A 21,329-nucleotide genomic window follows, 5' to 3' on the forward strand; every position below is an offset into this window, starting at 1 on the left:
TGTGTGTGTCCAAAAGAACAGGCACCATATCCATATAAGTATATAGTTCTGGCAACACCGGCCATGACCTTCTTTTGTGCGGATGCACACATATTCCCCGAAATCTTACGGGACTTGGTAAGAAAGTCTTCCACGAGTAATGAGTGTGTTGCGGTGGGACACTACGAATGTAGTGTGTGGACATACAAGGTGATAATGTGGGTCTCGCGGGAGGCGTGCGCGAGATAGTCCCTGCAGTCACGCTATCCTCTGTGCCCTCGGTGGCTCAGATGGATAGAGCGTCTGCCATGTAAGCAGGAGATCCCGGGTTCGATTCCCGGTCGGGGCACACATTTTCCCCTGTCCCCGTCGATATATATCAACGCCCGTTAGCAGCTGAAGGTATTAATACAATTCCAATTACATTCTAGTCGGCTGCAGTCATCAATGGTGTCTGTTCTTTCGACATGTCCGAAAGAACAGACCCCATATCCATATAAGTATAATGTCTGAAGTAGTGCTGGAGGGAACTGACATCATGAATCCTGCAGGGCTGTCCATAAATCCGTAAGACTACAAGGGGGTGGAGATCTCTTCTGAACAGCATGGTGCAAGGCACCCCAGATATGGTCAATAATGTTCATGTCTGGGGAGATTGGTGGCCAACGGAAGTGTCTGAACTCAAAAGACTGTTCTTGGAGCCACTCTGTAGCAAATTCTTGACGTGTGAGGTGTGGCGCTGTCCTGCTGGAATTGCCCAAGTCCGTCGAAATGCACAATGGACATGAATGGATGCAGGTGATCAGACAGGAACCTTACGTACGTGTCACCTGTCAGAGTCGTATCTAGACGTATCAGTGGTCCCATATCACTCCCATCTGCACACGCCCCACACCATTAAAGAGTCTCCACCAGGTTGAACAGTCTCTTGCTGACATGCAGATTCCATGGATTCCTGAGGCTGTCTCCATACCCGTGCACTTCCATCCGCTCGATACAATTTGGAACGAGACTCGTCCGACCAGGCAATATGTTTCCAGTCATCAACAGTCCAATGTCGGCGTTGACGGGTCCAGACGAGGGGTAAAGCTTTGTGTCGTGCAGTCATCAAGGGCTCACGGTGGGCCTTCGGCTCCGAAAGCCCAGATCGATGATATTTCGTTGAATGGTTCACACGCTGACACTTGTTGATGGCCCAGCGTTGAAATCTGCAGAAATTTGAGGAAGGGTTGCACTTCTGTCACGTTAAACGATTCCCTTCAGTCGTCGTTGGTCCCGTTCTTGCAGGATCTTTTTCCGGCCGCAGCGATGTCGGAGATTTGATGTTTTACGGGATTCCTGATGTTCACTGTACACTCGTGAAATGGTCGTACAGTAAAATCTCCACTTCATCGCTACCTTGGAGATGCTGTGTCCCATCGCTTGTGCGCCGACTATAACACGACGTTCAGACTCACTTAAATCTCGTACTCTGCCATTGTAGCAGCAATAACAAATCTAACAACTGCGCCAGACGCGGTTCAATCCCGCGTCCGGCCATCCTGATTTATGATTTCCGTGATTTCCCTAAATCGCTCCAGACAAATGCCGGGTTGGTTCCTTTTAAAAGGAATCCGATGAGACCGATGACCTCGCTGTCTGGTCTCCTTCCCCAAAACAACGCAACCAACTTGTTGTCTTATACAGGCGTTGCCGACCGCAGCGCCGTATTCTGCCTGTTTACGTATCTCTGTATTTGAACACGATGCCTATACCAGTTCCTTGACGCTTCAGTGTATATATCGATAGAACAAATACTGTGCTAGACCAATTCGGGATCGCTCTGTCAATGGCACTTAAAATTCTACTTTAAAAATCATTTTGTAGGTAGTAGGAGACAAACCGACGCTCTCCGTCGACGCTGGGCGTCGTATGAAAGACGTAATGAGCAGGATTTGTTCGGGCTGACGCCAGCTGCACTTTGCAAAAGTAAAAACGCAAATATCTGCAGAAACAACAGAGCAAAAGACCCACTGGAAATACATCCGGTATACGTGTTACCGAGTAATAGATCTCCAAGTTAAAGATGTAGTTTACAGTTTTATACTTTTAAGCACCCAGGAAGTGTACAGAATTATAAGTATATTGACGCATAGAGCAAACCATTTCCAGTTTGAGATATGGCATTCTGTAGTGATAAGTCTGTTCAGAATATGAGGTGACATGCTTTTCCACTGACCAGAAAAATCAGGCTACGAAATTCAGAGGTTGGCAACTAATTATGCAATTTCTTTGACACACGTTCAGGAACTGCAATCCGATGGATGTGTCACCTCCTCTAGATGTGTTACTATAGCGAATACAGAACTGCATTAGAGTTCGACAGTGAAAACCCATCTAAACAAGCCAGTTTCACTGCCAAAGATCTAAAACTCTACGTAATGTCAAAATTATATATTTTATCTGCTGCCGTTTGATTGAAACTGTTCATATTTGCTCTAGATTTAGGTACGAATAAAATTGCCTGAGGTTTTTTGGGCAACTTCATTATTGGGAGTGCTTATTTCTGGAGTCTCCCGCCACGTTTGGCTCTGCGGGGAAGGCGTGTTTCAGCAGAGCCACGCGCCCACTGATGACTGATGTGTGTCCGCCCCTGTCAGGCAGCTGTCATCACACAGGGCAGCCAAAGCAGCGGAAACACGAGGGCGCTCTCGCAGCCGTCACGAGACCGGCCCAGTGCCTGCCTGGTCAGTACAGTACGTAGGCCAGCAGAAAATGTCTCGCAGTCGCAGTAAATCTACTTTTAGGTAAAACTCGCATTTATGTCTTCAAAGTCATGTGTTGGGTCAATGCATTCTGTGCAACGTTTTTTGAGTAAACAGATACTAGCCCTGATGTGTGATTCAGGAAGTTAATAATTAAACCCAGCTACGATGTCAATAACCTCTTTACTGGGTTCAAAACGTTTCCCAGTCAGTAACTGCCTTAATTGTGGAAACATGTCGAAATAACAGTGTAACCAATGTGGAGAGTAAGTTAGATGTAAAATAATCCGCGCTTTAAACTCTTCAGTTTTCTTATTCTCGAACCTCCTTCCAATACCACTATGAAAGATGAATATTTATTTATTTGCAATTTATGTCACTTGCCGCGTATCCTTTCATTAAAATGATCCAAAAAACGTGCGTAGTATTTGCTAGCTATTGTTTAGTCTTTTCTAATGAGAATCGAAGTGAGTACAGGAAAAACGTTCTCGAGACGGAAATAGTAGTCGTAAGAGCAGACTGAACATACAGAAAATCGAAATAACTTTCGATGAAATTGAAATCAAGGTGTCAACACTGCACTGCGCAATCCACCGTTAAACGCATAGGAGAGAAAGGATAAGTGGGAAGAATACAGAGAAGACCTCTTCTAGGGAGAGAAACTGTCTGCTGACTTGACAGAAGAAGAAATGGTTGTCGATTTGGCAAAGCTTTATACGATCTGTAGTCGAACGAGATAGAAGGTATAGGTGACATTTATTCGGAATTTCTATGATCACTGGGGGGGGGGGGGGGGGGGGGATAACAGACAAACAATTATCTAAGTTAGTGAGTAGGATCTGTGACAGGGAGGGCATACCACTGGACTTTAGAAACATTATCTTCTACACAACGCCTAAAGTACCAAATACAGACAAGCCCAAGAACTATCGTACCATCACATTAAGAGCTCATGTATCGAACTTGCTTACAAGAATAATATAAAAAGAAAACTGAGGCCCTGTTAAATGACGATCAGCTTGACTTTTGAAAATGGAAAGGAACCAGTGAAGCAGTTTTGATGTTGCGCTTGATAATGGCGGCAAGACGAAAGAAAAATCAAGCCACTTTTCTAGGATGTGTCGACCTAGCAAAAAAATGGGACAAGGCAAACAAGTGCAAGATGTTTGAAATTATCGGGGTAATAGGTATAAGCTATAGGGAAATGGGGGGTGATATACAGTATTTACAAGAACCAAGAGGGGAAATATATGGAAAATAGAGAAATGATTGGACCAAAAAGGGATATTAGGCAAGAGCTCAACCTTTCTGCTCCGCAGTTTAACCTGTAAATCGAAGAAGCAATGAAGGAAATCAAAGAGAGTTCCATACATGGGATTAAAATTCATTGATAAGACTCTCTGATGACAGTTCTATCCGCAGTGAAAGTGTGGAATAACAGCAGAGTCTGTTGAGTGGAATGGTCTAATCACAACACTCTATAGATTAAGTATAAACCAAACAACAAAAAGTAATGTGAGGTACCATAAATGAGGTTAGCGATAAGCTTAACATCGAATTTGGGAAGCGCGTAGTAAACGAAGTGAAAGGATTTTGCTACCTTGGAAGCAAAATAAAGCGCGAGGGGCTAAGGCCGCCTCCGTAGCCGACTTCTTAGAGGCGCTGCCTTCTGTGCAGGAGCCGGGTTTGATTCCTGGTACCTTCTCTATTTTTTATGAGATAGGGAGGTCTGAGTTAGGGCCTACTCAGCATCATGAGGCCAAATGTCGAGCTGATTGAATAAAGAAGCAGCGGCGTTGACAGGATTCATCTGCTGGCAATAACGGCCGGAGGTATTGGCTACACGCTGATCACATGTCACACGATCATACATCGCTCCTGGTTTCGCCTTGTGGGCAGCAGTCGGTCAGTCGGAAACTAATCCGTGAGTTATGGTTACGTTTTTTTATGGAATAGGCAGGGTGGCTATAAGAAGGAGATTTACATAGGCATAGAAAACATTTCCAGGTGAAGGAAGTCTACTAGTAACAAACGAAAGTCTTAATTAGAGGAAGGAATTTCTGACATCGTACATTTCGCGCAGTTATCTTGATGGAATTGAATGTCAAATTAGGGAAAAAGAAGTGAAAATGGATAAGCTTAATTTGAGAATTGAAGCGTTTGAGAAGTGGTGTTACTCGAGGAGGCTGAAAATTAAGTGGACTGATAAGATAAAAGATTACAAGCCCCATCGTTGATTCGGTGGGAAAAGAAATATGTGAACAGCACTAGAAGAAAGGACTGTATAATAGGACATGTGTTAAGGTATCAGGCAACAGCTTCCAGTGAACTAGAGCGGAGAGTAGAGGGTAAAAACAGTACGGGAAGGCAGAGACTAGAATACATCCAACAAGTGATTGAGGACCTTGTGTGTAAGTGCTTCTCCGAGATTAAGAAGTTGGAACAGGAGAAGAAGTTGCGGCGAACCGTATTAAATGAATCGTTAGACTGTTGATCCAAAAAAAGTAATCAATGAGAAGAATCCAATTTGCACTGCAGAAAAAAGTAGCCGTAACGAATTGGGCTGTTACAACAAGATTTGCCCTTTTTGGTGCAGAGCTGTCGGCTTCGAACCACTGCTTTGACCGTCTTTTCTTTTCTTGGCTTGCAGTGATAGGCCCACGTCTCATTCACAGTGATAAGCTGGCGCATCAAAATAAGTTGAATATTTTTCGAAGTGATCCAGAAAGTTCTGAGATAATTGTTGCTCTCACTGTCAAATACGTTAGCCTTCGACAAACGTGGCAATCTTCTTGCGTAAATCTACCTCAGAGGTAATTCTTGCGAAACTATCACACTCTTTCTTCGCTTATGCCTTTACCGTCACCTACTTCAGAAACTTTTAACTGATAATAGTCCAATATGCCACTGTGCCGCTTTCAGTATCTTAATATGTGGTTTTATATGTTGCATATACTCCTTGTGGATCCACGTAACTGCCGGCCGGTGTGGCCGTGCGGTTCTAGGCGCTTCAGTCTGGAACCGCGTGACCGCTACGGTCGCAGGTTCGAATCTTGCCTCGGGCATTGGTGTGTGTGATGTCTTTAGGTTAGTTAGGTTTAAGTAGTTCTAAGTTCTAGGGAACTGATGACCATAGATGTTAAGTCCCATAGTGCTCAGAGCCATTTGAAGCATTTTTTGATCCACGTAACTATTGGAAACGAAGGAGCTAGTTCGATACTAATTATCACTTACTTCAGATGAATTTCAGTTGGCGCTAACTGTCCAGAAGCTCTTACTTCATTTTATGGAAATAACTTAACATGAATATTTTGGGAAACTAAATCTATTCCACGGGGAAAGTTGACGCTAAAAACACGTCATTGCCCAAAATGAACAAATATAATGGAAAAAAGCAATCTAAATCAGCACCATCTCTGTATCAAATTGAAAAAAAAATATCTCCTTGCTTTAATATGTTTCACTCGACTAAGTCTTGCTACTATTGAAGATCTTACTCCTTCATTCTTGCGTCATGTATTTAACAATGTAGAGTACGGACCATTCTGAATTTTTGAGAGAAGCCAATACCTCGATTATCCAGTTTTTCTGCTCCTCGAGCAACCCCTACGGTTTGGAGGGCACGTTGCATAGACTTAAGTGCGAGATTTAAAAAGGTGGAAATGCCACGTTGGAAAGACCAGGGCAGCATTTTAATTCGATGGTTATGACTAAGAGCCCCACGTTTTATTACCGACCATACGTCTAGGACAACCTGCTCGTAACTACCCATGCTTCTCTCCCTCGTATTGCTTCTTTCTAGACTGATATACTCTTTTCAGACGTGAACTGGTTTATGAATTCTGCAAAAAATGTAATACTTCCCTGCTAGACTCGTTTCTGGTTTTTACTTGTGAAATACCTTCAACGGTTCCACTTAAAAGCGATTTATTAGTGGTTTTACTGGCTCTGATATTGCGAAGCAACAAGCTATTTGCTGACTTTAGTTTGTGTATATAAGTATGTATACTTTCTAGTGCCCATTCGCATCTTCTCATGCCATCGCAGGCTATAAATTTTAGTACAAAGCAATAAAGTTTATTACAGTCAAAAACTCGCGAAGTAATATTCCGTGCTATGGATAGCACCCTCGCTTGCATAATTATACTAGATAAATTGTGCCGTAGCTATTTGCAAAGATATATCAGATGAGTTCATGATGACGACCGTTTTGTCGAAACCAGTATACTAACCATGCTATATTGCAAATTTCCACTGTGATACACTGTAAATTCATAAAGCACGTTTGCATTGCTTTTTCTTGTTTCTTATGCTATCTACCATTCTATGCTTATTTGTTTACTTCAGAGCTACTGATTATAGAGGGTGTCACATAATCCCACAGAACGTAGTATTCCTCAAAACGAGAAGGAAATTTTGTATAATGGTATGTCCGGAACCCAATACCATTTCAGATACAGATCAATCCATTCTGTCATTGCCATTTATATACGAGGGTTATTCCAAAAGTAAGGTCCGATCGGTCGCGAAATGGAAACGACTATGAACATCCGATAAAGCTTTGCACAGATGTGTTGGGTAGTGTCTCTAGTATAACCCCAGTTAGCATCACGTCGCTCTTCTCATTTCTGAGCTCGCAGTGAGTGCGTAAAGATGTCTAGAAAATAGTGTCTGCCGCCAAGTACGAGGGCCTGGTGAGAAATTTCGCCTGAAGCTATGCAGCCAACATTACATAACTGTCGTGCTGTTTCGTCTTCACGACAATTCTCAGCCGCATTCTGCAGGGGCAATGAAGATGCTCCTGCATCGTTTTCAAATGGAAATGTTAGATTACCCACAATACAGTCCGCAATTGTCTCCCCCTGAGTTTCATCTCTGGTCACATGAACTGCTGTCTTTGAAGACAACATTTTGACACAGACAACGAGGTGTAGGCCAGCGTGGAGAATTGGCGGAAAGCACTGGCGGCTGCCTTCTATGATGAGGCTATTGAAAAGTTGGTACAACGCTATGACAAAAGTCTAAGTCAGAACGGCGACTACGTAGAGAAGTAGCTGAAAGGTGTAGCTAATTGTTACAAGTAAAACATTTCTGATGTTCACTGTGGTTTCAATTTGGCAATCAATCGGACCTTACTTTTGGAACAACCCTCGTATTACCTAGTAGTAGACACTAGAGGCAGTGCCTTGCGCAAAGACAACGACCGTCGCTTGTATACGACGGGGCACCACCTCTTTTTCTACGGATCGATCGACAGCACCTCACCACAACGTTTCATTGGCGATGGATTGGTCGAGGTCGTCCGGTGTCATAGCCACCCCGTTTGCCGGACCCGGTTTCGTTGGATTTTTGGCTAGGGGACACTGAAAGGCATTGGCGTATGCGTAAGCCATCGAAATCAGGCAGTTGTTACAGGAACGTGTGACCAACGCATGTGACGCAAACCGAATGGAGCCAGAGCATTCGAAGTAGTTCACTGCGAAGAAGGGATATGTTTCAGGATGCGTGCTAACCACATGCAGTAGTGCCTCTACAGTGTCTACTTCTACGTAACAGCTGGGAATTGCAGAACAGATTGGCCCATGTGTCAACAGATATTGGTTTCCGGACGTATCGTTGTACGAAGTTTTATTCTAGTTTTGACCAGTACAGCCTGTTGGAATAGGTGACACTTTTTTTAAAACACTCTATTATACGGAGTAGATGTATATTTTTATTACTTTTCGCCGCTGATGTCGACGTGCGCAACTGGCTATACAAATGAGGAGACGCTGGTGTCAACACAAAAATTAATCGAACTCTTCAGAAACAACAGGGCGGCTTATCCCACCGCTCTACCAAACACACTGGTATATGTGTAGTTTACGAAGTGCCGTGCATGTTTTGTAATCTTAGGGACGTGACTACTTCGTCAAAACTGCTATATGTAGTGGAAAAACAATATCTACGTCGTCGTTTTTGTTTTAACCTGATTGTGCCCACACGTGATGACTACATATGAATTTACCAGCCTCAAATTTGTGTTCCTCAAAAAGAAATTTTAAACAGTCTGTAAATGAAAATTAAATTAGAAAAAAAGAACTACAGTTCTGTTTTAATGGAAATGGTCTTACTCCGTGTGGAAGTACCGAGAAACATTTTTGTGCAGTGTTTGAAGAAATAGAACTTTCCGTCAATACTGAGATCCTTAAGGAGAATACTGTGATGAAGCAATTGCGGTGTGTGCTAGAGGAGGAAGGTGCGTAAATAAAACGATATCTCCTCTCTTTGACAAATAGTTTCAAACAATCCAGATGCACTTCCGTGGTACACGAACTTCTCATCAAAGGTGCACAGCCACTGTACTAAACCGAACACACGGAGGAGAAAGTAGTGGAAACAAGGAAGAAACATGCCCGTCGTTCAAGGAGAAGCGAGAGAAACGAGCTTGCAATGAAATTTGTGATCCGAAATCTGTAACCAAATCCTGTCTCGACGCTCCCTTGAATATCCTTAAAAAGTTGGTAGATCGTCCCTCATTCCATTTCATTTTACGGTGTGACGCTATATTGCACCCAAAGTAATTTTAATCATACCACCACTGTCCACGGAATTCCGCGCTCCTACATCCAATCTGCGCTTTATGTGACATCATAAGTATTGCTTTCGATGGCCATCTTCGCTGGCCGAGGTGGCCGAGCGGTTCTAGGCGCTTTAGTTCGGAACCGCGCGCCTGCTACGGTCGCAGATTCGAATCCTGCCTCGAGCATGGATGTGTGTGATGTCCTTAGGTTAGTTAGGTTTAAGTAGTTCTAAGTTCTAGGGGACTGATGATCTCAGATGCTAAGTCCCATAGTGCTCAGAGCCATTTGAACCATTTTTGATTGTCATTTTCACGATTTGAGATACTATAGTTTTAAGAGAATGTCACGATTAACACAGCGTATAGTTTCGTGCATTATAAGCACTGTGACGGAAGTGTCACAATGAGTTAATGTATTTTTAGTTGCTGCAAAAATTCTTACTTAGACGACGTTTTGTTTGCAGTAAGGTAGGCTATCTATGGGTTTCACTTGGCAGGCGAATTAAGCGCGTAAATAAAACTTACTGTCGATGTATCGAAGTAATTTCATTTCTTTAATTTAAGGTGACAATTGAATCATATTCGCACTTTTTTTTTTTTGGCTGAAATGGTGTAAGAAGACATGGGCGTCTTAACCCGGCAACTCCTCTCTGCTTAGTATGGCACTTTCGTCTCCGGTCCAATGCCTCGGTTGTGAATTATAATGCCGTCCTAGGTAGCTACTAATTATCTTATTAGTCATACGCGAAAATCTTTAAAACGTCTCCCATGGCAGGACATCATCCCACTTCCGACTTGTCATAACTAAGAAAACGTGTTTCACGGCTCACATTACAGTTTACATCCCTGTTCTCATTTTTCTTTTATTCATATGCCTCAGTTAAAGGCTTGAGACGATTTTCGACGTTATAAAATGTCATGAGAGATGGTATTTGATAAATGTCTGTCGGTAACACGAACTTACGCAGTGGCACCGCTATATAAGTCAAAATATAGAATCGCGTCGTATTTTTTATTATATGTGATAAAATCACCTACAATACAGTCTGTTGTAATCAGAGGCCGTTGTGCGATTCACCATCAATGTCCAAACAACTGGTTCTCTCCTCAAGAAGTATTAAGTAAAGAACGCCTGGGGCTTAGGCATCCCAACTAACTTTACTGCAGCGCGGCTTGCATACTTCGAAAGCTGAGTACCGATTCGGCGTTATGACTTAAATTTTTGTTGGTATATTTTGACGTATCACACTCACCATTGATATGGCATTTACATACTTACAGTAGCTTTAAATAATAAGCAAACACAATTTGGTAGTATAGTACCAGAATATCAAGAGGTTACCAAATGATTCGTATGAATACATTGACGTTTAAACGGAAGCTTTGTAATAAATACTAATCACAAAACATTGGCAATAACAGTTCAGAACCAAGATCTACAGATAAATTTAATTCTCTTAATTGCCTTTTTCATTTTAGTATTTGACTACACAAATTGCCGTTAGAAATGTATAGCAATAGTAGTGGAAACATTATTTGCTGAAGACAAGGGAAATCTTAGGTTTATAACCTTTCCGTAAATAGAATAATAGGAAACAAAATTTTCTTTGATTAAAGTTTGAATTTGTATTTACGATATGGGAAGATGAAAACGTTATAATTAGCAGTTTCGTTACGTAAGTTCAAAGTACCTAATTTGGCTACAGTTAGACACAGAACTGCTAAAATTTAAAATGATTCCTCAACTAATTATTTTCATTGAAGTTAAAATGAAAATTGTGTACAATTTTTATCCAGCTATTCTTGCCGGGGCATAAAATTTATCGTTAGCAGTGTCAGTAATTGACTACCAGCGAGAAATTTAAACTGTCGCGTTGAATGAACATTGGCTTAGAAAATATCTGGTTATTATTTGCTGCATAAAAAATAAATTCACCTTTACAACATGATCTATACTTTAAGAAGATACGATTGTGGCTGCTGGTATGTGATCGAATGTTTTAGTCAACGTAATGCTACCAAATTCTGAAATTCTTATAAGCAACAAAGAAATTCTTGTATATTTATCAGACGGATACAGTGTCAAATTCCTTTAAATAAAACAAGTTATTATCCGAGTTAATTATTATTCAACTAATGAAATCACGCTAGTGGACGAAAGCAGGTGCTTACATGCTTGGCTCAAGATACGGAAGGGAAGAGAACAATAATAGTCGCTTTTTATCATCCATCAGAGATATTATAGAGTTCACTGATATTAGATCACATTATACACTATATATATATTTAGATACGCAATCATATTATTGTCCTTCCTTTGATTTTCATAGAATTACATTTCAAGTTTGGGAAAAACTGTAAGATTAATAATTATCACTTTCCATTGCAACATTAATAAATGATGATTTTGCGTTACAGGTTTGATAAGATTATCCTTTCAATGTTACGCACCAGCACAATCTGGAGCTCACCGACTAATGCTTCTCTGATTCATTAAAGATCTGAATAATGTGTTCTAAATCAGTTATTATTTTATTGTTTTCAAATTGAAATCTAGTTACACATGATTAATTGGAATAATTTCTCATGTCTGCAGTTTATTTTCTTGTGTGCCTTACGATGCTACAATTTGTCGTAGGTATCGTCAGTGGACGAACTTCATTTTGAGACTTCTAGAATGACAGATTATGTAATTTCTAATTTCAAGATGCCCTCTTGCGACACAGCTGCCTGCTGGGGTCGTGAAGTGTATATATAGTGAACGTATCAAGTGGAACACGTTTCAGTTACTTTGCTCGTCTCTTGCGGATGCTTGGGTATGTTTCGTACGGTCTTCCAGATGTTTTACATCCATACGATATCTTAGATGCCATATTCCGAATGTTATAATAAGTTATGGTTTCCATGGATAGTCTACTTTCGTTGATAGATGTTGTAATTGTTCATCAGCAGCTGTACTCCCTCAAAAACATAGTTCACAACATGACGTTAAGAGTGAGCCAGGGCAGGGCACTACTTTACGGCGTTTGAAAACAAGGCTGCCGTAGGTTGGGTTTTCATTGAAGTTAGAATGAAAATTGTGTACAATTTTTATCCAGCTATTCTTGCCCGGGCATAAAATATATCGTTAACACCTAGACGTACTACAAAGAAATTGCAATCAACTTCTATTATACTCCTGTTACCTGCCTGTCGTCAAGACGAATAGAAAAGAAATAATAGGCTAGCTTATGAAAGTTAAGGCTGAAAATAAAACAATTTACAGTTATTTTGCACTCGAACGGAACAGAGAAGTAGGCAGCCATTTGATTTCAAGTGACTGGGCCAACCGCATGTTCTGTGTTACCAAATATAAGAAGCAATTCGAATGGTTTTGGCAGTCTGTTCTTTCAGTTTTTACACATCTGTTGCACTATATTTCTTTCCTCCTGTCTTTTGTATGCTACTGTTTCATACACCTGAAGATGGGTTTTAAAATCCCGAAATCGGTCGTGGTTTGAATTAATATTAGTACAACTGATGCGGATCTCTTAAATTAATTAGCTGTTGCTTGGTTACAGCGAGGACAGTAATTTTGTAACTTCTTTGTTTCAAACAGATCATCTTTGCAGAAGATGTTACAAATTTGCACAGTTGTGCACCGATATGTAGCACTGCCCCCTACCGGCGAGTGTAGGATCGACAAGCCAACCGCTGCAGTCGCGGCGAGATACGTCATCTGGTGACGTAACACGTTCAACATCAGCCATACACTTTTGGGTTATTTCTCGACGTATGTGGCACCATTTGTCTTATATTAAGTTACTTGCAGCGGCGTCTACGTCGCTTCGGGTGTTTTCAAACGTTAGTAAGAATCACCCTCTATGTAACAGAGCGATCGCTATTGAAGTAATGCTTCATTCTGATGTCTGAGAAACTGTACAGAAGACACACGGCCACAAGGCGGTTCTCTGTTCAGCCCTGCTCAGGCGTTCTGAATGCATGCGGATGGCGAGGAGTGGCAGAAGGAGCGATTCGGTGGGAAAGGCCCTCGCATGTGCGTGAGTCCCTGCACAAAGCAGCTCTTGTCCAATGAGAGATCACATCTGAAAGACTCGGTCTCTGGTCAGCTACCGATCCCACTTCCCGTGGGAAATATTAAACTAGTGAGGCAAGACGGAGCTTCAGGGTGAGCAATGTCAAAACGGCTTACTCTCTGTCGGGTAATGTTTACACAAAACTGAAAACATCACCACTTTATTTGTTTGCGAGGTTATCACAGATTTCTCTGCCTGTGTTCTTTAATTGCAGTGGCAAAATTTCATACTCTCGTGCAAGAATCAATAGTTGCTGTGACAAAATGGTGTTTCTTGTTATCGCGGTCAACACAAACCGTAACTTCAACATTTTTGGACTTTAAAACAGTATCAGGCAAACGTGCGAGACTTCAAATCTTGAGTTCACAAGTATCACAGATCGAGCTCGTTTAGCTTGCGGTAACTAAAATTTCAAAGAGGGTTAGGAAGCAGAAGGACTGATTCAATCTGTCTGAAGGACCAAATGAAGTAGACAGAAAGTGTTACTTTATGGAAGATGATTTCAGTGCGTGATATAGTACTTGCTATGTGTTTTTTAAGGTACCGAAAAAGTCTGCTTCATTGCTGAGAGATGTGCCAAGGTAATCATCAATGTATTTGTTGCAAACAAATTTAGAAATGAAATGGAAAATTTCTACTCAGTTTTCGTAATCGCGCCGTCCACAGCCAGAATCCTCTGTGGTGCGATCATAGAATAGTGCTACGGATTGTCCCAAAAAACCGTAAACCTAGCCCGAAACAAAAATTAACCACATTGCTCAACCAGCATTTCCGGTCATCTGTTTCCGGAATGTCTGTCCGACGCGAAGTATACAAACGTGACCTCTTCCGCACTAAAGGACTCGGAAGACCCAACGGTGCCGACAGACCGCGGTGTCCTCCTCAGCCGAATGGCGTCATCAGATGGAGAGGCGTGGGATCAGCACACCGCTCTTCCGACCGTTGTCAGTTTTCGTGGTCTGCAGCCGCTGCTACTCAGCCAAATAGCTCCTCAACTGTCATCACGAGGCTGGACGCTCCCCCGAAGATCAACACCACATGGCGGCCCAGATGGTCACCCATCCAACTGCGAACAACGCCTGACGGTGATGCAATGGCAACCGGTGTGTCGACCAGACACGGATGTTGCCCACAAGCTGACCATGTATGATGATTTAGAAACCGCAGACTACTGATTACGTCGAAGAATTTGTTACCACATAATTCGCTACAGTGCTATGTAGGCTCACGGTGTTGCACAGACAGTAATAATGTGAACCTCTAAGCCTGCTTGGAACCGCGTTTGGCGGACGCCCCATCACATGTTGCTCTGCTACTTCACACTGTCAAAGAACTGAATGGTGATATTGAGAACCGCGGCTTCATGATTTTCGATGCGTCCTATTGTTACCCTTTCGAGGAAAACGGGAAGTCTGAGATTAACAATTTGTCGTTTACATAGATAAATTACAATCAATTCTTACAGGTGAATTTTAGGTGAGAAATTTCTTCCTAAAGTTTACAAGTGCTTGTATATATATGAAGACTGAAACGACGAATGAAAATGTGTATCGAAGGCAGGATTCGAGCCAGGGTCCCCTGCTGTAAGTAGGCACACGTGCTAACCACTACACTACCGTGCCACAGCAGCACGAGTTACCGTACCACGCCTCTGTCGTCGATCCAGATTCCCATTCATGCCTCACCCCACTTGATGTTACCCGTAAGCTCGAACAGCATTGCAGCATTGGAAAAGCACTTCAGCACCGAACGAAACTGGGGATCCTACCTGAAACCCAAGTGTAGGTCCTTTAATCAAATGAAACTATATGATTCCAGAGACCTTTTGATGCCTCAAACATCTATGATGTATAAGTATGTGACGAATAAAATTTTGTACTAAGACCGGATTTCGAACGCGGGTCTCCTGCTCATTAGGAAATGCTAACAACTAGCAAGTGGGCTGAGACGTGAATGGGAATTTGGGCTGAGGAGGGAGGTATGCTAGGGTAGTCTGTGCGATTGTGCAAAGCCACGGTGCCAGGGTGGCGTAGTGATTAGCGCATCTTCCTAGTGAGCAGGACATCCGGGTTCGAATCTTGCCCTTGTTACAAATTTTCATTCGTTGCCTTAGTCTGCATATATACATCATAGATGTCTGAGACTCGAAAATATCTCTGGAACCATAGAGCTTCATTTGATTGAAGCACCTAAAAATAGGAATCCTGGTCTTGGTACATATTTTCATTCGTTGCTTGAGTCTGCATATAGACTTGAAAAGGTCTCTGGAACCATATAGTTTCGTAGAAGTACTTTTTTTGCAAAGACGCAGTCCTTCTAGTGACAGCTCCGCAATGCATTCTAACGGCAATATTGAGAGCTATTTTGGCGAGCATACAGATGACCTTCAGAATCTATTGCCGCCCACTCAGTCGTCGGATTTTAAAGTTGTCGAACATTTGGTCCACTTTGGAGAAGAGGTTATCGTGCGGACTTCGAGCTCTGTCATTACAGAAGGGACAAATTTCAATAGTCTTCCGTCGTGTATGACAAATGGTACAAAATACTCTGAGAACAATGGTCAAATTCTGTAAATTAGTCCCACTGCTAATTACCAACGGACACAGGTCAATGGATGTTAGATGTTGCACTGAATAAGCTTTTATAAGTGTTGCTGTTATTTTGATAAACATGTGAGTAAAGGAGATAGAACATTACACAGACTATCGCTGCTTAGTCTCACCTGCCTTCAGACATTGCAAATTCTGGTAGCTCAACCGTCCGCCAACATTTATTATTATTTACTGATGAAGAATCAGTGATGAACGCTGTGTCCATAAACGATATGTCAGCTGGCTATTTCCATTGTTTAATTAGTCGTCTTCTTCATGTTCTTTCGTTTGTTGAAGTATTCTGTAGAAAATGTTGTAAACATTATGAATACAAGCTTTTGTTTGTTTTGTGCTATTTCTTGTGAGTCCGCAGCTGAACATCGCTGTGTGGAGGAGTCTTTCTTCAAAATTCAGACGCGCAGATGATCTCTGTGCAGATAAGCTGCATGCTATCCGCATCCACAAAAACATCAGCAAGTCTATGATCCGCATCTTCGGCCTTTGAAATTTTTCGAACCGCTTTAACCTGTTCGGTGCCCCGGATATCTAACAATTGACTTACCCTTGGCACGAATTATGTTGATGTTCGTACAATCCTCTTTAAAGTTTTGCTGCGAATTAAGAACTGGACGTTTATGAATGCCAAACATATCTAATTTAAGCCTATTTCTCACTGTGGCACACAATTTTATTGTTTATTTATGTTTAAGATATTGTGACGAAAAGAAATTTAGCACCCAGTTTTATTTGTTCCTTTGAAGGACCTCTTAATTTCAATTGCATGAAGCTAGATTGTAAAGGCATATCATGATTAAATTTTAATACAGCATAAGCTGCCACTTCATAGGACCTTGTACACTAATTACATGTAATGTAAATATACAAAAATTATGTTTCGATTTTCATACTGTCCTCTCACTCATATACAAAAAGTCATTATTACTGCAGGTATTGGAAGATAAATCCACAGATGTTCACATCTGCCCAGAATATTACTGAAAATTTGTATCATCATGTTTTCTGCTATATTAGCAAGACTTTTGCGTCTTCATTTCGTGCGATCCTTTGCTTTCTTATTAATGCTGTGGTATGTGCTGCCATCCATCACATCATCAAGTATCTGAAATCTCTTAATTGCTCACCTCCTCTTCCCATCCACGTACCTTTAAAGACTGTTTTTGTAAGCCCGTCCATCTTTTTTAATACATGTCAAATCCATTTCCTTTACAGCGTCAGCAATGTAGTCCACTGTAATGTACAAATGTAGCCTGTAGATTTTAATCTCTCTTTCCCTCCTTCCCTTCCTCTCTCTCTTCTCTCACTCTCTCCCCCAGCTCCTCCCCCCCCCCCCCCCCCACAGCTCTCTCTCTCCTCCCCTTTTTCTCTCTTATTCTCTTTCTCGTTTTCGTCGGCCGTGCATGATGGGTACTCATCCATCCTGCATGCAGCAATAATTATTTTCTCTTGCGTCAGAAAACAATATCATTCGTTGATTAGAAACACAATTAAATACCGATTAGTTTTGAAAATGTGATGAACTAGGATAATATGTACCCTTCGATCACTGGTAAATTTACTTAGAGACAGCTATAATATTTTGACTAATGTCATTCAGATATATTTCCTGGAAAGCTACTCCAGCATTCAAACTTAGGCCTTTGTATTGTTTATTGCGAAAGCGAATTCAGTGCTTTCAGTCTTCAGTTATGTAGTTTGTTGTAACTTTTGAGAGCGCATGTAAAACGTTATAATTTTGGCGTCCATAATTCCCTGCAATTACCACAAACGTAAAAGTTGTCCTTCCTTTCAACCTTTTATGTGTATTTTCAACAAACACAAGATGAAGCACAATACGTTCGCAAAGACACAAAACAACAGTAATCTGCCAGCTGTAAACTGGCCATTTTCAAAATCGTCATAGGAGAGCTCTTGGTGAACTAAGCGTTCACGACATTTATTGACATACTCACCATGATAATCGGTGTTTGCCATCAGCTCTTCTTAGATCATTAAGCAAACCTCTAACGCCGTTTTATGAACTGTTTGCTTCGTTTCCTGACCGCTGACTGTACGTTTTCTGGCCGTGACGATATGTCAATGTCTCATCACCTACCACCAGATCGAAAACCGAGTTTTAACGGTTCAAATGGCTCTGAGCACTATGGGACATAACTTTTGAAGTCATCAGTCCCCTAGAACTTAAAACTACTTAAACCTAACTAACCTAAGGACATCACACACATCCATGCTCGATGCAGGATACAAACCTGCGACCGTAGCAGTCGTGCGGTTCCAGACTCTAGCGCCTAGAACCGCTCGGCCACTCCGGCAGGCTAACCGAGTTTTAATTAGCTTCGAACGCTGGAAGTAAATATGAGCACATTTCCCCTCCTTCTCTTCATCAAAACAGGACTCAACTGACGAGCTACATACGTAGCACACACTTTTCGACACGTCTAGGTTTTCACCATCTTCTGCGCGTCTTTGTGCCCACGCTTAGATGTGCAGGTAGCTCTTGTATTGTGAAATATCTCTCCATGCGAATAAGCTTGACCGTTTGCTGGTGACTTTTGGCGGTGGCCGCAGTTGATGGTTTCTACAGTTGAGCTGTTTACCTATAATGCTGGTATCCCCTTCCCTAGACTTCATCTACCTGTGCACATTCAGTGGTGTCATATCTTTACATATTCTGCAGCCTTTGGTGAATGTCGGACAGCTGACACGCTTCACACACCAAAAACGCAGTGACAGTATTACACTACTGCCCATTAAAATTGCTATACCGAGAAGAAATGCAGATGATAAACGGGTATTCATTGGACAAATATATTATACTAGAACTGACATGTGATTACATTTTCACGCAGTTTGGGTACATAGATCCTGAGAAATCAGTACCAAGAACAACCACCTCTGGCCGTAATAACGGCCTTGATACGCCTGGACATTGAGTCAAACAGAGCTTGGATGGCGTGTACAGGTACAGCTGCCCATACAGCTTCAACACGATACCACAGTTCATCAAAAGTAGTGACTGGCGTATTGTGACGAGACAGTTGCTCGGGCACCATTGACCAGACGTTTTCAATTGGTGAGAGATCTGGGGAATGTGCTGACAGCGGTTGAACATTTTCCGTATCCAGAAAGGCCCGTACAGGACCTGCAACATGCGGTCGTGCATTATCCTGCAGAAATGTAGGGTTTCGAGGGATCGAATGAAGGTTAGAGCCACGGGTCTTAACACATCTGAAATGTAACGTCCACTGTTCAAAGTGCCGACAATGCGAACAAGAGGTGACCGAGACGTGTAACCAATGGCACCCCATACCATCACGCCGGGTGATACGCTAGTATGGCGGTGAGGAATACACGCGTTCACCGCGATGTCGTCAAACACGGATGCGACCATCATGATGTTGTAAACAGAACCTTCATCCGAAAAAATGAAGTTTTGCCATTCGTGCACCCAGGTTCGTCTTTGAGTACACCATCGCAGGTGCTCCTGTCTGAGATGCAGCGTCAAGGGTAACCGCAGCCATGGTCACCGAGCTGATGGTCCATGCTGCTGCAAACGTCGTCGAACTGTTCGTGCAGATGGTTGTTGTCTTGCAAACGTCCCCATCTGTTGACTCAAGGATCGAGACGTAGCTGCACAATCCGTTACAGCCATGCTGTCATCTCGACTACTAGTGATACGAGGCCGTTGGGATCCAGCACGGATTTCCGTATTACCCTCCTGAACCCACCGATTCCATATTCTGCTAACAGTCATTGGGTCTCGACCAACGCGAGCAGCAATGTCGCGATACGATAAACCGCAATCGAGATAGGCTACAATCCGACCTTTATCAAAGTCGGAAACGTGATGGTACACATTTCTCCTCCTTACACGAGGCATCACAACAACGTTTCACCAGGAAACGCCGGTCAACTGCTGTTTGTGTATGAGAAATCGGTTGGAAACTTTCCTCATGTCAGCACGTTGTAGGTGTCGCCACTGGCGCCAATCTTGTGTGAATGCTCTAAAAAGCTAATGATTTGCATATCACAGCATCTTCTTCCTGTCGGTTAAATTTCGCGCCTGTAGCACGTCATCTTCGTGGTGTAGCAATTTTAACGGCCAGTAGTGTAGCTTTTGGTTGGAATACACAACAAAACAGTCACGAATAAAAACTAAAATGATAATACCAATATACGTAAATCCCTGTAGAGTTGCGCAAAATATAGTACAGTGTCAACGATCTCCATCAGTTAATGAATTATTTGCGATTAATTCTGCATTTATTTCGATACTTAGCTCGTACGAGTTGAAAGCAGAATCAGTTATTCTCTAAGATAACAGAGATGTTAAATTATCTCGCAATATAGACGTAAGATTAATCAGTGGATCATATTCACTCCGGAGCTCTCCAAGGCCAATGTTTTGACTAACAGTGGAGCACAAAAATTCCACGTGCACTCTAGAGGAAAACAAATAAGAAACGGGGGCAGCGGTTGCGCCACGGCGCAGCCCGCCGTTCGGCTATCGGTGTGTCTGGCGGTGGCTATCTGTATCCTCCACCTCCGCAGCCGCGACCCCTGACCGCCGGCCGCTGATCCGTGTCAGTGGGACAGGCGCGGGGTGTCGCCGTGACGTCACGTCTGGCTGCGAGCAGACCCACTCACTAGCAGTCCACACGCAACGACCCGTTCGTCAGGAAGCAAATGGAACTCCCACGAGAATAGTACAGTAGTCCACTGTAACACTGATGTACACGTGCTGGATTCGCCCCAGACGCTGGAAAGTACACGGCGTCTGAGGCTGTAACTTGGCTGGTCGGAGGTTAACCATCAATCGTTCTTCCCACGCGCCATTCGTGAACGGAACAGAGAAGGGGGGAAAAGATAATGGTAGCCAAAGTACACACCGTAAGATGGCTTGCTGATTATATTGTACGTGTAGATGTTGATTCATGTCGACGGCATATTAGCTAGTTTCCTTACCTACATTCGGGGCTTTGTACAGTCAAATGGGCAATGTTTGTCGTAATAAAAAAAAGAAAGGTTCAAATGGCTCTGAGCACTATAGGACTTAACATCTGAGGTCATCAGTCTCCTAGAACTTAGAAGTACTTAAACCTAACTAACCCTAGAACATCACACACATCCATGCCCGAGGCAGGATTCGAACCTGCAACCGTAACGGTCGCGCGGTTCCGGACTGAAGCGCTTAGAACCGCTTGGCCACAGCGGCCGGCTTGTTGTAATCAACGAATCAGAAAATTACCTAGAAATTTCGGTAGACCACTTACCTATAAATATCGATAACATTATACGCTGATGGTGTTGGAAAGTTGTTTCCCTATAGTTCTGTAGAATGCACACATAAGAAAATAAA

The 21,329-nt window shown here is 42.5% G+C and overlaps 1 protein-coding gene and 1 non-coding gene across 2 annotated transcripts in view; both read left to right on the plus strand.

Annotated features, from left to right (window-relative positions):
• LOC126481765 (protein unc-13 homolog 4B) overlaps positions 1-21,329 on the plus strand; it is a 254,770-nt gene that overhangs the window by 24,988 nt on the left and 208,453 nt on the right. The gene's annotated exons all lie outside the window — the stretch shown is intronic.
• Trnat-ugu (transfer RNA threonine (anticodon UGU)) lies at positions 254-328 on the plus strand. Its single transcript has one exon. It is a non-coding gene; the product is annotated as a tRNA-Thr (tRNA).

The sequence above is a fragment of the Schistocerca serialis genome, chromosome 1 (assembly GCF_023864345.2).
Source record: "Schistocerca serialis cubense isolate TAMUIC-IGC-003099 chromosome 1, iqSchSeri2.2, whole genome shotgun sequence".
Classification (NCBI taxonomy): Eukaryota; Metazoa; Arthropoda; class Insecta; order Orthoptera; family Acrididae; genus Schistocerca; species Schistocerca serialis.